Source organism: Ochotona curzoniae, unplaced genomic scaffold (assembly GCF_017591425.1).
Source record: "Ochotona curzoniae isolate NIBS_2020 unplaced genomic scaffold, NIBS_Ocur_1.0 contig_1, whole genome shotgun sequence".
In the NCBI taxonomy this organism is placed as follows: domain Eukaryota; kingdom Metazoa; phylum Chordata; class Mammalia; order Lagomorpha; family Ochotonidae; genus Ochotona; species Ochotona curzoniae.
Genome location: NW_024464918.1, coordinates 17,010,193 through 17,026,601, shown reverse-complemented (window position 1 = coordinate 17,026,601; position 16,409 = coordinate 17,010,193).

Below are 16,409 nucleotides of genomic sequence, written 5' to 3'. Positions count from 1 at the left end.
AAAATAAGGGAGTGATGGTAAAAACAGGAACCAGAAAGCACAGAGGCATAAAGAGAGCCTGGCAAGAGCTATTGACACCATCATCAAATATTACAGCGATTTAAGCAGTTCTTCCTGGTATGAAAGACTCCCTCCCTGCCCCAGCACCCCATGCACCCCAGCAGAACATGCACCCCAGCAGAAACAGGATTGTTTGCATGCATGTCCTAAAACCCACCCAGAAAATTCTGCAAGGCATAAAGTGAAACCCAGCCATAAACTCAAACCAACTGCTGGCAGTGATTCATTTTCATCTGTGCAAGCAAGGCACCCAGAAAAGAAAAAAAAAATTTTTTTTAAGGGACAAAAACCAAAGGTGGTTGGGGAAGAGAGATCAGAGAGAGAAAAGCCGCAGAAACCAGAGCAGAAATTAATTTAATTACCTCTCCTCCTCTGCCATAAATTCCACAGAGGAAATCAAATCTTTCTGAACATGTGTATAAAAACCAATCAGTCTATTGAGCTCTCCAAAACCCATTATGTCTCAAACTGGGTATCCTAATTGAATGAGTGCACCAGGCAACCAGGCATCCCGCGGAACCAGGTTTTTCCAAGGGCGCTTGCCACAGAGCCAGAGAGGATAAACATTGGTTGGAAGCACACACTAATCAACTTGCTTGTTTGCCGAGAAGGGGACCCGCTCTGAGCCCTGTCGGAGCCCAGCACTGGCAGATGCGTCCTAACATTTTGCGTCAGATTGTAATGGAATATTTCTCGTAAACAGCCAAGTGTCTCTCCCGGCCACTCACCTGACATGTTTTTTGTTGTTTAACTTCAGATCTGACAGATGATGATAACCTGGAAAAGAGAGAGGTTACAAATGCTGAGGGCTGTGGGACTGGCCAGTGTAAAGGGCGCCAGCTCAAGAATTAGGACAGGGCCATGATTTGTAGCGCCCGGAAAAGGCTGTTATGCAACCAACGGCAAGCAGGGCGGCTGGGAGAGGCGATGGCGGAGCAGGACCACAGCTCAGGCATTGGAGCTCAGGGCAGCTGGCTGCCGGAAACCTTTGCATTGCATTTTGCGCGCGGTAGAGTGCCCACCGCCTCCTCCCTCTCCCCGCTCTTCCATCCTCTCCCTAGTACCCTCCTCTCTCACGGGCACACTGATTTATAGCACCTGTTAAAAACACATAATGGATGCAATTAGCTGTGGCACTAGACGAAAAAAGTAGGAGTTGACTGTATTCCAATGAAAGATAAATGTGTTTGTTTTTGTTACCTTGGTTCATTAATCTGAGTTTCTGGGGGCCAGTGTTTAAAAATTACTGCTGCTTTTTTTTTCCGCCCCCACATGGAGATCATCTGAATAGGTGTTGGTTCTGCAAGTTTACTGGTGTCACAGTCTCTATGGGAAATTTGGGTTTGAAATGAAGAGTCTCCTGTTGGAGAAGGGTGGACCAGGGATGGCAGTTTCATTAACGCTGGCAAACAGTTTCTGATTCAGGAAACTTGCTTTAAGAATAAGATTTACTTGGATGTGGTAGCAGGTACCCAAGAGTAACCTTTTTACTCATGAAAATTCCACTGTAAGGAGAGGTTATCTTCACTTGCCCACTCCCAACCCAACGCCAGCACTTATCTAGCGCATTGTAAGGACTAAAAAAAAAAAAGATACCTGAAGTTATGGGGTTAGATGATTAGAAAGTTATAAAGTTCTTACTAATCCCAGTTGTCTCTTTAAAATTCTTGGTTCTAGGGGAAAAATGGAAAAAAAAATGGATGAATTCAAATATATTGTCACTTAGACCTTGGACATTCAAACGTGTGTGTGTGTGTGTGTTGTGTATTTTTTCTGTGTCTTGTCACCTGATCTGACAGCTGTAGCTGATACCAGATGAAGGTTGGCCTTGCCCGAGGCAGCCCAGCCATCACTATGAGCTGGAATTGGGTAAAATGGTCCCCACCTTGTACCAAACAGCAGACATGTTGAGACTCCAGCAAAATTGCACAGACAGGAAGGCTGGGCAGTTTTAGTTTTCAGATGTGTAATTCTTGCCTGCAAGAATCTTAGTTTTCAGATTCTTGCACCCAAGCCTGAGGTGGACCCCTCTCCCTGCCATCACAGTAACATAACAACTACGGCTGCTTACTCTTGCTCTTAACACACATTTCTCATTTAACCCTGCAGCAACACTTATGTAGTAGACCTGGAGTTAATGGCTGGGGCTCCTCAGCTGGCACACTGGGGAGCTGGGACTCGAGCCCAGGAGTCCCTGACTCTGGAAACATTGCTCTTCATCACTGTAAATGTGTATGAGGCATGGGGGTAGGGGAGGGAAGGCAAGAAGAATACTTAAAATGATAAAAATATTTTTATTATCCAGCAAGATCATATCAACATTAGACAATAGTAAGTTACACTAAGTAACAATAGTTAAAGAAGAATATGAGTCTGCCACTCAAACAGTGGTTTCTGTTTCATTTCTCACCTCCAAATATTGCATCCTAAGAATCCTTTCTGATATACTCAGTTCATGCTCACCCATTTTAATTGTGGCAGCTAGAGCTCATCAGGTTACATCTAGATGACTCGTCATAATGACAGTGAATGTGTACCCAGCTGCTACCATAGCCACCTGCACATCGATATGCTACAATAAATTGTCGAATGAATGAATGAATGAATGATGTCATGCTCAGTTCAAACAACTCAGAGACAGTGTCTTTATCAAAATTATCATCCAGGAATCAGCCCTGTCACTTCCTGGGGACCTTGGAAGACGTGGTAGGAAGAATACTCTTGAGAAAAAGATAGCTGACACAACTTCAGTGTCCTTGCTCACAATTGGGATCATGGGGCCTGGCAGGATAGCATAGTGGTTAAAGTCCTCGCCTTGAACGCGCCACGATTCCATATGGTAGCCGATTCTAATCCTGGTGGCCCTGCTTGTGGCCTGGGAAAGCAGTTGAGGGCAGTCCAACGCCTTGGGACCCTGCACCCTTGTGGGAGACCTGGAGGAAGTTCCTGGCTCCTGGCTTTGGATCGGTGCAGCTCTGGCCGTTGGGGGTCACTTGGGGAGTGAACCATCTGACAGAAGATCTTCTTTCTGTCTCTCCTCCTCTCTATATATATGCCTTTCCAGTAAAAATAGTAAATAAATCTTTAAAAAAAATTGGTATCATGGTAGCAGCTTTATTGATATGACTTCCCTTAAGCGCAAATGTTTTCAAGAAACTTCATTTCAGAACAATTCTAGACAGAAACTCGCAAAGATATTAGAGTTACTGTATCCCTTTATCCTTTATTTTTCCGCTTTAAAATAGTCTTAAGTTTATGTGTTTTTAATTATTTGAAAAGCAGAAACAAGCTAAGAGATGGACTGTGAGCCCTCTCATCCTTTGATTTATTACCAAAATGTCTGCAACATCTGGGGCGGTGCTAGACTAAAGCAGGAGCCCAGAGTTCAATTCAGGCCTCACATATGGGTGGCAAAACTTGGGCCGTTGTCCGCTGTCTCCCAGGAACATTAGCTCAGAGCAGGATAAGAAGCCAGGGAGGGACTCAGTCCCAAGCACTCTGATCATATGCAGCCGTGCATGCTTCCTAAGCAGCAGCTTGATCTGCAGCACCACAACATCTGTCCCTCCCTAAAGATAGGCTTTTATAATTGTGAAATAAATACTCACAGGGCCAAGCACGGCAGCCTAGTGGTTAGAGTCCTCCCCTTGCATGTGCTGGGAGCTCATATGAACGCCAGTTCTAATCCTGACAATTCCGTTTCCCATCCAGCTCCCTGCTTGTGGTCTGGGAAAGCAGTTGAGGATGGGCCCAAAGCCTTGGGACCCTGCACCCACGTGGGAGACCTGGAGGAAGTTCCTGGCTCCTGGCTTAAGATCAGCGCAGCACCGGCCGTTGTGGCCACTTGGGGAGTGAATCATCGGATAGGAGATCTTCCTCTCTGTCTCTTCTCTCTGTATGTCTGACTTTGCAATAAAAACAAATAAATTAAAAAAAAAAACAAAACAGGTAACATTCTAAGAATATGTGTTTCCAAGGGTCTTCAAAAGACTGATGGAAAATGTATATTATCTTTTAGTTCCATTTTCCAGTAACCTTTTAAAGTATGTGTGTCTAGGCTGCTACCACCTTGCTCAGAAATAATGGCATAACTACCTAAATCAGTGATTTTCAGAGAGAAAGTGATAAATGTTTTGTGGGGTATGAAAACATCTCAAGAGATTTCAATGAGGTTAAGATCATCAGAGTAAATAGAATAGGAAACTTTAGAATGTGTCTCCTACAGAAAGGTCAGCATTAAGGCATGAGCCTTCAACTTCAAGTATGTATGTGCTGGTCTCAAGGTCAGATGACTGCCTCCTGTGTTGTCCACCTGACCCCAACACTAGCGACCTTCAACTATGACCTGAGGCAGTCCTAAGATTTTAGGCATAGTGAATTTGTTTCCTATCTCTAATTATTTTAGGAACTCTGAAATCAGAGTTCGATGCAGTAAGAGGGGGCTCAGGAATGACCCAACCTAGCCCCCTCTCCTATCCAGGGACAGAAAGACAGGCCCAGAGAGGGAGGGACTTGCCCAAGGTCACACAGCAACGCTGGCACTTGCAAGAGAGGAGTGTGACAATGTCTTTTTTGTCTCAACCATGAAAGCCCAGGGGTCTGGGGGATCTGGTCCAGAGGCCCCACAGCCTGAGGGAACATGACTCTGGAATGTGTTGGGGAAACAAGATGCCTTCTCTTCCAGACCCGACAAGCCAACAGGCCTATGTGTGGCAAGAAGGGACCCTGGTTATCTGCCACCCGCCTCTGTTTCGTTTGGTCTGTCAACTCTAGCAGCAAAGTGCCCCCAAGGTGTGAGGCTTGATAAAGGTGGGAAGGTAAGAGGGCGGAGGTGGCAGGACATCAGGGACCCGAGCTTGAGAGCAGTCCCAGGCCCTCCGCTCCCACGTTTCCTCCCCAAGAGCAGGGATAACCAGCAAGATCCTCCTGTCTCCCTTTACAATCTCCCCTCAGCCCCGGCAGGGAGCTGCAGCTGGGAGCCCCAACTTCTCAGGGTGTCTGGGTCTTCTTCATCTCAAGATGGAAGAGGATAAACCCTTGGAACTTAAAGGCTGAATCAGAGAATTTAGTCTTTTGAAAATAAAGCTTACCTTTAAAAAAAAATAGGGAAAGGACAGCCTTTTTTTAAAAAAAGATTTTTTTTTATTGCAAAATCAGATATATATATATCTGGTATATATATATATCAGAGAGGAGGAGAGACAGAGAGGAAAACCTTTCGTCCGATGATTCACTCCCCAAGTGGCCACAACGGCCGGTGCTGCGCCGACCTGAAGCTAGGAGCCAGGAACTTCCTCCAGGTCTCCCACGCAGGTACAGGGTCCCAAGGCTTTGGGCCATACTCAACTGCTTTCCCAGGCCACAAGCAGGGAGCTGGATGGGAAATGGAGCTGTCAGAATTAGAACTGGCAACCATATGGGATTGTGGCACGTTCAAAGCGAAGACTTTAGCCGCTAGGCCACCGCACCAGGCCCAGAGCTTACTTTTTTATATTAAATTTTGTTTAGTTTTAAAATGTAATAATTTTAACATGGTACCACTTTCAGTTCATAGATAGACATTATATCCATACAAATATTGGCTATTATTTCTTGAAAATATAGACATTCATATTACCAAGAGAGGGATTGATGACATGATCCTGACATGGGGAAAGAGTAAATTGTCATTTACATAGCACAATTCAGTCAGGCAACACTTATAACTAAATACCAAATGATATGACATCCATATAATTTTCATACTCTGTATGTTGGGAGAAAAAACAAGTAAGAAGAAACAAATGATATTTATGTTTCTGGGTGTGGCTTATGTCACTCAAGTTCCACTGATTTTGTTAGAAATGTCAAGATTTCATTTTTTAATGGCTCAGTAATAATACTCCATTACATATATGTCACATTTTCTTCATCTAGTCATTAGTTGAAAGGTATCTAGGGTGATTACCTGTATTTGCTATTGTGAATTGAGCTGCTATAAACAGAATGTTGACTCCACTTCCTTTAGGTGTATTTCCAAGAGTGAGATAGCTGTGTTGTGGATTTACTTTTAGTTTTCTGAGGAATTTTCATATTGTTTTTCCAACATGATTGTAATTATTTGTGCTCCCATCAATATCCTTACCTGCATTTGCTTTTCTTTTGACTTTGAAATGATAGCCAAGGTAACTGATCTGAGGTGAAAACACTGCAGTTACATTTACATTTCCCTGGTGACTTGTGATCCTGAGCGTTTTTCCATGTGTCTGTTGGCCATTTATATATCATTCTTGGCAAAATGTTTGTTCATATTCTTTGCTCATTTTTTAGTTGGGTTGTTTGTTTTGTTGCTGTGTTTTCTGAGCTTCTTGTTTGTTGTGGGTATTAATCCTTTGTCAGAAATGTAGTTGCAATAATTTCATTTTTTGCATTGTGTCTTCATTTTGTTAATTGTTTTCTTTGCTGTGCAGAAATTTCATAGCTTGTAATCCCATTTGTTTACTTCTGCTTTCATTACCTGTCCTCCTATGGACTTAGCAAAGCAATTTTGACCTCAGCCAATTTCCTGTAGTATTTTCCCTGTTTTCCTCTAGTAGTTTGGTTTCAGGTCTTAGGTTTAGATTTTGGTCAATTTAGCATCTATTTTTAAAAAGATTTTATTTATTTTAATTGGAAAGGTGGATATGCAGAGAGGAAGATCTTCCATCTGATGTTTCACTCCCCAATTAGCTGCAGTGTCCGGAGCTGAGCCAATCTAAAGCCAGGAGCCAGGAGCTTCTTCTGGGTCTCCCATGTGGCTGCATGGTCCCAAGGCTTTGGGCCGTGCTCAACTGCTTTCCCAGGCCACAAGCAGGGAGCTGCATGGAAAGTGGGGCTGTTGGGATACAAACCGACGCCCATCTGGGATCCCAGTGAGTGCAAGACGAGGACTTTAATCACTAGACTACCATGCCAGGGCCTGCATTGATTTTTTTTTAATGCCCTATAAAGTAGGGGTCAAGTCTACTTTTTTTTTTAAAGATTTACTTATATATTTGAAAGGCAAAGTGACAGTGGAAGCGAGAAAAGGAAGGAGACACAGCAGGAGAGGTCTATCTGTTGGTTCACTCCTCAAATGTTTATAATGGCCAGGGCTGGGACCAGGCTGAAGCCAGGAGTCAGGAGCTTCATCCAGATCTCCTTTGTGGGTCGTTTCCACTTCTTTTCCAGGCACAGTAGCAGGGAGCTAGATCGGAACTGGAACAGCAGGACATGAACCAGTGCCCATATGGGATGCTTGCACTGAAGACTGTGGCCTACCCATCTTGTGCCAGTGTCAGTACCAAGTCTATTATTATTATTTTTTAAGTTTATTTATTTGAAAGTCAGAGCAAGAGAGAACTGGGTCAGGCAGAAGCCAGGAGCCCAAAACTCCATCTGGGTATTCCATGTGGTTGGCAGGGGCCCAAGCACTTGGATCATCATCAGCTGCATTAGCAGGGAGCTGGATCAGAAGAAGAGCAGCTGAGATAGAGTATGCTAAAGTTGCAAGCAGTGGCTTAAACCACTGCACCATAATTGCAATCCCAGGTCCCCAGAGTTTTATGTTAACATTGGTTAAAAGGTAAAAACCTAATTCTCATTGTGATATTTTGAGGTGAAATCTTGGGAAGTGATTGGATTGGTGATTAGGGTAGAGTCCATGAATTTCACTGGCTTCATAAGAGACCAGACAGATGAATAGGCATGCTCCAATCCTTTGCCCTGTGATGCCTGTGTTATCTTGGGACTTTGCCAGGAAGAATGCCATGACCAGTTGTTGAACCAGTAGGGCTGCTTGATCTTGAACTATGAACTTCCAAAACTGTGAACAACAACAACAACAACAAAAAAAAATACAACTCCTTCCTTTATAAACAGATTATGTCAGGTATTGCATTATAGTAATGAAAGTTGAATGATACCTGCACAGTGTTGTATAGTGTGGCATGAATTATGTAATGGTCTCTTAGCTGACATTTCATTTGTACAGTCCTATTACACTTTTAATAATAGCCAGCATTAATTTGATGTTTTCACAAGGTAGGCTTGGGACTTAACTAATTGTGAATATTTACTGTTTTATTGTTAGTTTTCAGCTCTCTATTCCTATTGCAAACTGCAATTTGATTTCTTTTTAATTAATTCCCCAGATTGGGACCTTCATTACTGGTGGTGTAACAGATGCCGTTGGGGTTCTTCTAGAATCCCTGTCTGTGCTCACTGCCAGGGTGTGTACGGTTGGCTCAGAGCTACCCCCTTGTCACAGGGCTATTGGAGGTGACTCACCTGGAGCTACCAGAGAAACTATACTCCTCCTCCTGGAGTCAGTGACTGATAGGTAAACCTAGCCTCTTGTCTCTGCTGTGCAGTTGGAGCTCCAGCGTGTCTCAGGAGGTCTGGCTGAGCCTTAACCTCCTATCACCAACTCAGTCCCCTGTCTGACAGTCCCCTCGTCCCTGAAGGCACTCTGAGCAAATGAACAGCTCGGAAATGCTTGCCTCAAGCCCTGCTTCCAAGACAGCTGTCATAACTCCAGTGGGAATGTGACCTCAAGCAGTTCAGCCTTCCAGGGTACTGGATCCAAGAGGGAAGAAAAATGAGGGTAGACCTTACCCATCCCAGTGCTGGCTCCTCCATAGAGCTGTCCACTATTCCTGCTCTCTTGATTCCTGGAACACCCTCATTATTCAGTTTTCCTTGGGATTCTCTGAGTATTCCACATGCTTCTCTCCAACAATATCCTGTTTTGCTCACTTTGTAGCCAGACTCCATTTCTGAAGGCCATCACTAAATAACTCTGCAAATCCACTGCATTTGAATACAGCATCTCAGTCTTCTAGTTAACTTAAGGAGCAGGTGTTAGTATCCATTTCATCTCATAGAAATAGAAGCTGAAGCTCAGAGAGGCATAGGCACTTGCCTTATGCAACACAGCTGGTAATTGGTACTCCTAGGAATCGGCCCATCTGATCCCAAAGCCATGCTTCTCACCACTCTACTGTGTTGTCTCCAAGTGGGAAGATCCAGATGCTATAGGGTGACATTGTAATTTGCAAATGAGCATATCACCATTGTTCCCTGTTGCAGGGGGGTCTGGTAGCCTAAGGACTTAGGCTTTGCACTTTGGTTGGAATCCAGGTTTTACTATTTGATGTCATTTAGCCACATTGCCTGGGATCTTTTAGCCTCACTTTCTCATTGGTCCATGGAGACAGTAATGCCCAGATGGGATTGTCTGGGAGAGCTAGGGATGGAGGGTTAGAGGAATCCCACTTAGCTCTGTGCCCATCAAGAGGAAAGCACTCAGTCTGCTATAGCTGTCATTCATTGTTGTATTGTCAGTTGCTGTCACACAAGTTGACTTGGCATGTTTTAGTCAGTGAAAGGGCCAGTAAGGACTGTTTGGTGTTCTCTTGGGACCCTCTGGCCCTACTGTAGCCAGACCCACATAAGCTCCTCCCAAGGCCCTGCTTAAATACAGAGGAGGCCTGCAGAGGCTGGGGGAGAACCTTAATAGTCTGTCATGAGCCAAGTGCATCAGTGCCCTCCAGCTAGTTGTGGCTATTTGAGGATGTGTACCCAGGGTAACCAAACCCTGTGAGTTTTCTGGAAATGCCAGGAATCTAGGTCGTTACGTAAAATCTCCCAATTCTTGAATGTTTTAAGTTAAAACACATTTTAACGGTGATTGGGCCAAACTAAACCCATCTGTGGCTGGATGCAGCCTCAGTTTGCAGCTCTGAACTGGAAGCTTTTCAGTGGATGTGGCAGTTGTGGAAAAGCAAAGGCTGCCCTTCTCCCAAGATGGCGGAGTCCCCACTCTTGAGGCTACCTTCGCTTTTGGCTTTGCTCAGTTAGAAACAGGGTGTGGATATGGGGCAAGCTCAGTGCTGAAGAGAGGATCAAAGGATTTTGCTCCTGAAAGATGTGAGGTTTCATGAGTTGAGATGTCATGTCACATCATTAGCAGTGCAAGGACAGGAATGAAAGCAGTGTATGTGTGTGTGTGTGGTACAGAATCTTCCAGATCCAATCCAATCGGAACCCTAAAGTTTACAAAGCAATGTTTGACTTTCAGTAATGTGCGTGCTGGAAGGCGAGAAAGAAAATCACCTATTCATTGAACAAACTTAAGGAGTGATGAGTGAGAGAGTTCTTCCCTAAGTCTTTTTTTGACACAATGTGAAGAACGAGCAGATAGCTATGAGGGGTGCCCAAGAGGATTTCATTTCAAGACACTGAGCAAGCAGGGCCAAACACTCCCCAGGGATTGAACGCCAGGTGTCAGTCTCCATGTGCCAGCAGGAGAGACACAGTATGGAATGAGGCTGCTGGTTACGGCAGGGATGGCGGTGGGGAGGCCTGAGCGCCCCCTTCACACACACACACACACACACACACCCTCCCAGGTCACTGCCGCACTCTCCCTTTCCACCCCCGCCGGGCCCTCAGCAACTGGCTGTGTTCTGGCACCTCACTATTTCAGAAAGCCTATAGCCAACACAGCGTCAGGATTGATGGCTTGAGCTTCCCTGACTCAGGCTCTCCTCACTGCAGCCATCCCCTCTCCTCACATCATGACTTTTGTCAAGTTGCCCCACTATGACTTAGGGAGAGTTTCAAGGAGCTGTCTCCTGCTGCACTCAGTGTGTGGGAGCGGCGTGGCCAACTCTCGCCCACCCATGGTGCAGGTCCCACCAAGTCCTGCTTGGGAATGGGACATTCCCAAGCCTATGTCCCTAGACATTTGGAGAGCTAGGGAAGTATGGGGAATAGACATTTCAAATTCCCTGGGAAATTCTGATGCAGGTGCTCTTTGGCACACAAGCTGAGGGTCAACCTGCTCATTGCCGGATAGTGAGATGGAAGTCCATGGAGGAGAAGGGACTTGCCTAGGGGCACCCCGCCAGCCTGGCAGACAGCCTCTTTCACCCCTCACTGAGTTCTGAATGCTGACAAATGTTATTGTTTTCTTATGCCTCCAGTTTAAAAATCCTGTCAAGGGTCGACAGGCCTAATGCACAGAGGCATTAACCAGACTCGCAACCCAAGCTACGCCAGCTCCTGTGGTCAGAGCACATCCTCTCTAGCGGGTTGCTGCTCTGGTGGTGGTGGTGGTGGCTCCCTCTGGATAAAGGGCCCCATCAGGCACCATCACCCACCTGGTGGGCACCAGGACCCCTGCACAGACCTCCTGGGGGCAGGAGCTAGCCAGCCTGTCACCATGGCAACCCTGCAGCAGTCAGGAAACCACTGAGGTAACCGTTCCTAGACACAGGAGGAGCAAAGCTGGGGAAACTGAGGCCCAGAAAGACGGAGACCCTGGCTCATGTTGTCCGCCAGTTTCCTTTCAGTGTCCAGGAACTGAGGGAAGCAGAAGACCAACAGCAACCCTAGAGGGAGGCCCCAAAGGCTTGGGACTGTGGGATGGGGCCAAGCTGAACTCCGGGCTGGAGCACCCTGCCTGCATTCCTGCTGCTGTTCGTAGGGACAGAGCCACTGTGGCATGGCCAGTGGCTGTGTCCTTCCCTCACCAAGTCGTCTTGCTGAGCCCTAGTCAGGGTTGAGTCCAGCTCCTGCCATTTTGGGAGTGAACAGTAGATGGAACATCTGTCTTTTTTTAAGATTTGTTTATTTTTATTGTAAAGTCAGATATACAGAGAGGAGTAACAGAAAGATCTTTCATCAGCTGATTCACTCCCCAAGTGACTGCAATGGTTGGAGTTGAGCTGATCTGAAACCAGGAGCTGCTTCTGGTTCTCCCATACAGGTCCAGGATCCCAGGATTTTGGGCCATCCTCAACTGCTTTCCCAGGCCACAAGCAGGGAGTTGGGTGGGAAGTGGGGCTGCCAGGACATGAATCAGTGTCCATATGGGATCCTGGCACGTGCAAGACAAAGACTTTAGCCACTAGGCTACTGTGCCAGGCCCAGGACATCTGTCTTAGCTCTCCTTCTCACTGTTATAACTCTGCCTTTCAAATAACAATAAATAAATCTTTTAAAAAGATAAGATAAATTTGAGAGATAGGGGAGAGACAGAGCACTTCCATGCACTGGTTCATTCCCCAAATAGCCATGATGACCAGAACTGGGCCAGAGGCTAAAGCTGAGAACTCAGTTTAAATTTCCCAAGTGAGTGGCAAGGACCTATCTGCTTGAGCCACTATCTGCTGCCTCCCAGAGTCTGCACTGGCAGGAAACTGGAATCAGAAGCTGGAGCTGGCAATTGAACCTAGGCAGTACAACATGGAAGGTGGGGATTTAAACCACTATGTCAAATGCTTGCCCTAAGAGCATCTATGTTGTGAAGCCCTCATCCCTAGTGACAAAACTGGTATGTGAGTTCAGTTGAACTGAACAAGTATGAATTCACTGAATGAAGACATGAAAGCCTGACGACCCTGGAGTGCAGGCAAGCTGAAGGTCTAGTTGCAGGGGCTGCTATAGCTACATGTGTTGGTAATTGAGAGAAATGAGGAATCTCTGTGTAGTTTGCTTGCCATGGAGGAGGTTGCCACACCTCCATGAGCTTCACTTTTTCTTCATGTAACACAAGAGCCATGGACCCCATAAGGCAATTGTGATGATTACATTAAGATGCTGTGGTGAGGAATTTAGCCAGGCCCGGCAGTGCTCTGTCATTTGTGTTCCGCCATGGGAAGGCAGGCTGTAACACTTCACCTGCGAATCTGCTCTGACTATAGGCCCCCCTGACTCTGATGCATCAGCTATTATACTAAGTGTGCACTGTATCCTTTCAGCCCCTCCTTGGGTCCTCTGTGTGCAAGGAGCTTCTGCAGCAAGGGGCAGGCAGTCCTGACCTGGGAACCAGAAGATGGAAGAACTCTCTCTCTCTTCTTCTTATTATTATTATTATTAGATTTTTTTTTTAAATTGCAAAGTCAGATATACAGAGAGAAAGAGGAGAGAGAGAGGAAGATCATCTGTCCAATGGTTCACTCCCCAAGCAACTACAACGGCTGAAGCTGAGCCAATCCAATGCCAGGAGACTCTTCTGGGTCTCCCACATGGGTGCAGGGTCCCAAAGCTTTGGCTCATCCTCGATTGCTTTCCCAGGCCACAAGCAGGGAGCTGGATGGGAAGTGGAGCTGCCAGGATTAGAACCGGCGCCTATATGGGATCCCAGCGTGTTCAAGGTGAGGACTACGCTATAGCGCCAGGCCCAGATTTATTTATTTATTTATTTATTTATTGGAAAGTTAGATATACAGATAGGAAAGATCTTCTATCCACTGATTCACTCCCCAAGAGACTGCAATGGTTGGAGCTGAGCTGATTTGAAGCCAGAGGGCAGGAGCCTCTTTCTGGTCTCCCAGGCAGGTTCAAGGTCCCAAAGCTTTGCGCCATCCTTGACTGCTTTCCCAGACCTCAAGCAGGGAGCTAGATGGGAAGCAAGACTGCCAAGACATGAACCAGTGCCCATGTGGGATCCTGGGTGTGCAAGGCAAGGACTTTAGCTGCTAGGCTACCGTGCTGTTTTTTGCCCACACTCTGTGTCACTCTACCTTTCAGAATGTCTGGTTCAGATCCTGGCTACTTCACTTCCAAGCCAGCTTCCTGCTAATGCACAGCATGGGAGAGAACAGATGTTGGCTCAAGTGCCCAGATCTGTGCCACCCACATGAAAAAGCTGGATGGATTTCTTGGTTCCTGGCTTTAGCCTGGCTCAGCCCTGGCTTTTGTGGGATGGAGACCTCTGTGTTCATCTCTCTGCCTTTCAAGTAAGATATGTGGGAGAGAAGATGTCTGGGCTCGATAATGAGTTCCATTTCTATGGGTCAAGCACCACATTGGTCCTGGGGGAACAATGGTTATAGTGTGCGGGGGTGGGGAGGAGGTGGTAAATCAGCATAAGCAAATAACATGGCAAACGATGACAGATGGAATACAGAGTAACAGCGCAGGGTGAGGGGACATAGGAGAGGCAGGAGGGACTGCAGTTTCGAACACAATGGCCGGGACAGCTTAGTAAGAATGTTTTCCTTCCAATTTGATTTAAAAAAAAAACTTTATGATAGAATTCATATATCATTGCAAGTCTACAATTTAGCAGCTTTTGTGTGTTCACAGGGTTGTATAACTATTACCACAACCTAATTCCAGAACATTTTCATCATCCCCAAAAGAAACCCTGTATCCATCAGCAGTCACCCCATAGGCTTCCCTCTCCCCGCCTCACCACAGCCGTGGCAACCACTGACTTTGTGTCTTTGTGGATTGTCCTGTTCTGGACAGTTCCCTATGAGGAGACTCATTTACTCTGTGACCTTTGGCAAACCAGCTCCTGTCACTTATATTTGTAACAAGGAGGCTTCTGAGTTGAGACCCATTGGAGGTGAACAAGTTGGCCATGTAAATTCTGGGGGTGACACCCAGGGCAGGCTAGACACCATGAAGGTGAACCCCACACTGCTCAGCCACAGAAAATAGCACCACCAAGTTTACTGAGGCCCCCTGGGGAAGGCAGCTGGCCTGGAAGGCAGCAAAAAAGGATGGTTGAGGCTGCTGGGCATAGGGGAACCTAGAAAACCTGTTCTGTCGATTGAATCAGTGTGTGGCACAGGTGGTCTCTGACATCCCAGGAGACCAAGGTCTGTGCCAGCCCCTCAGGTATCTGGAGAGGCCCCATGAGGGGAGTTTTGCACAGCCAGAGAATGGAATACAGACATTCCTAGTACTCATAGTCAATTCTGGGATTTTCTAGGCTGAGAGAAGACTGGGATCTTGGCGGTGTGGAGGGATGGAAGGCAGAGGTGTCAAGAGTCTCAGGGAGACCTTTACTGAGAACTTCTCCTCTGGTAGCCCATAGATGGCCCTGTATGAGGATACTAGGGGGGCACAGTTCAGAGCACCCCAGAAGCCCATACCCCGAGCCCCAGACAGGAGTCTCACAGACACAGAAGTAAGCAAGCTCAAGACAGAACACATGATTTGGCATCTGGTCTGACAGCAGGGCACAGTTTTTCTCTTAAAATATGCCCACTTTTGGGGTTTTGTAAATAACTGCCAAACCACTCATGACCCATAGAGCAGTCAATGGTTGCCACTACAGTGCTGAGGACGAGCACTCCTGGGGCAGGCACAGTGGTAAAGACATGGCATCTCACACTGGATGCCTGGGTTCAAGTCCTGGCTCTGCTCCCTGTGGATGAACACCCTCAGAGGCAGGAAACGACGCTTGAAGTGGTTGGTGCCTGGCACTCATGTGGGAGGCTGATGTTAAGTTCCTAGCTCCCAGCTTCTGTGAGCCTGGACTGTTGTAGGTATTTGGGGAGTAAGCCCCTCTGCCCTTTGAAATAAAATAGGAAGCAAAGAGGCCCCAAACTGGATCCAAGGAAAGCTGCAGCTGGGTTTGGCTGAAGTTGTTAGGGCTTGGCTCTGGATTGGAGCTGATCCTCTCTGTGTCCCTTCTGGATTCAGTGGGCTGTCCTCGGATGTGCTCTTCTCTTGCTGAGGACAATTCACCCAAGTGCAAGACCAGCTCTGTCTGCACATGGCCGCATTCTGGAGTTCACATGACCAATCCCACCTCCTCATCTGTTTCCCTCAACCCCTGCCCCTGCTCAGAATCAAGCGGTACGGAAGCAGGTTCTGCCTCCTGTTAGGAGGAGCTGGCAGCAAAACAGTGAAAAATTGTCACCAGTTTGGCAGTCAGACAAACAGGATCCTCCAGAGGTGACTGATGAGAATTGTGTGTGTTTCTTTCTATGCATTTCTTCATGAGCGGTAGAGTTAGTGTGGTTATTGATCTCTGCTGTCATTTATTTCCCCCATCTGGTCTGTAACCTGTAGTAGCCTGGTTGAGCACAACCCCACTAATCTCTGAGAGATGCCTTGCTCTTTAATATTCATCATGAGATCTGCCAGGCACAGTCTCTTTTCCAGACCCAGAATCAGTCCCTTCCTTTCATTACCTTAGCCATTTTTATTTTGAAAATGCATTCATTTTAGTCTTTTTCCCAACACCTAAAAGTTACACATATGTGTGAAATATATGTAATGTTTCAGAATGAGTATGCATTATGTAATATTTCAGTCAGGGTAGCCTTTCTATTTCCTCCAACGCTCACAGTGATTTTGGAATGAAATTATTCAAATCCCTTCTCTGAGATTTTTTTTGAAGGACACAGTACATTAGCATTGTCTACAGGTATGCTACTGTGCAATAACAAACCAGAATTTATTTGATCTATTCCTAGTGGAGAACCCATTGTTCACTCCTTCCCCTTCTCTCATCTCTCCCACACGCCTGCCCTCCCCAAACTCTGATAACCCATGTTCTATCTCAACTTCTGTGACATCAGCTTTTTTAGATTCCAAATGTG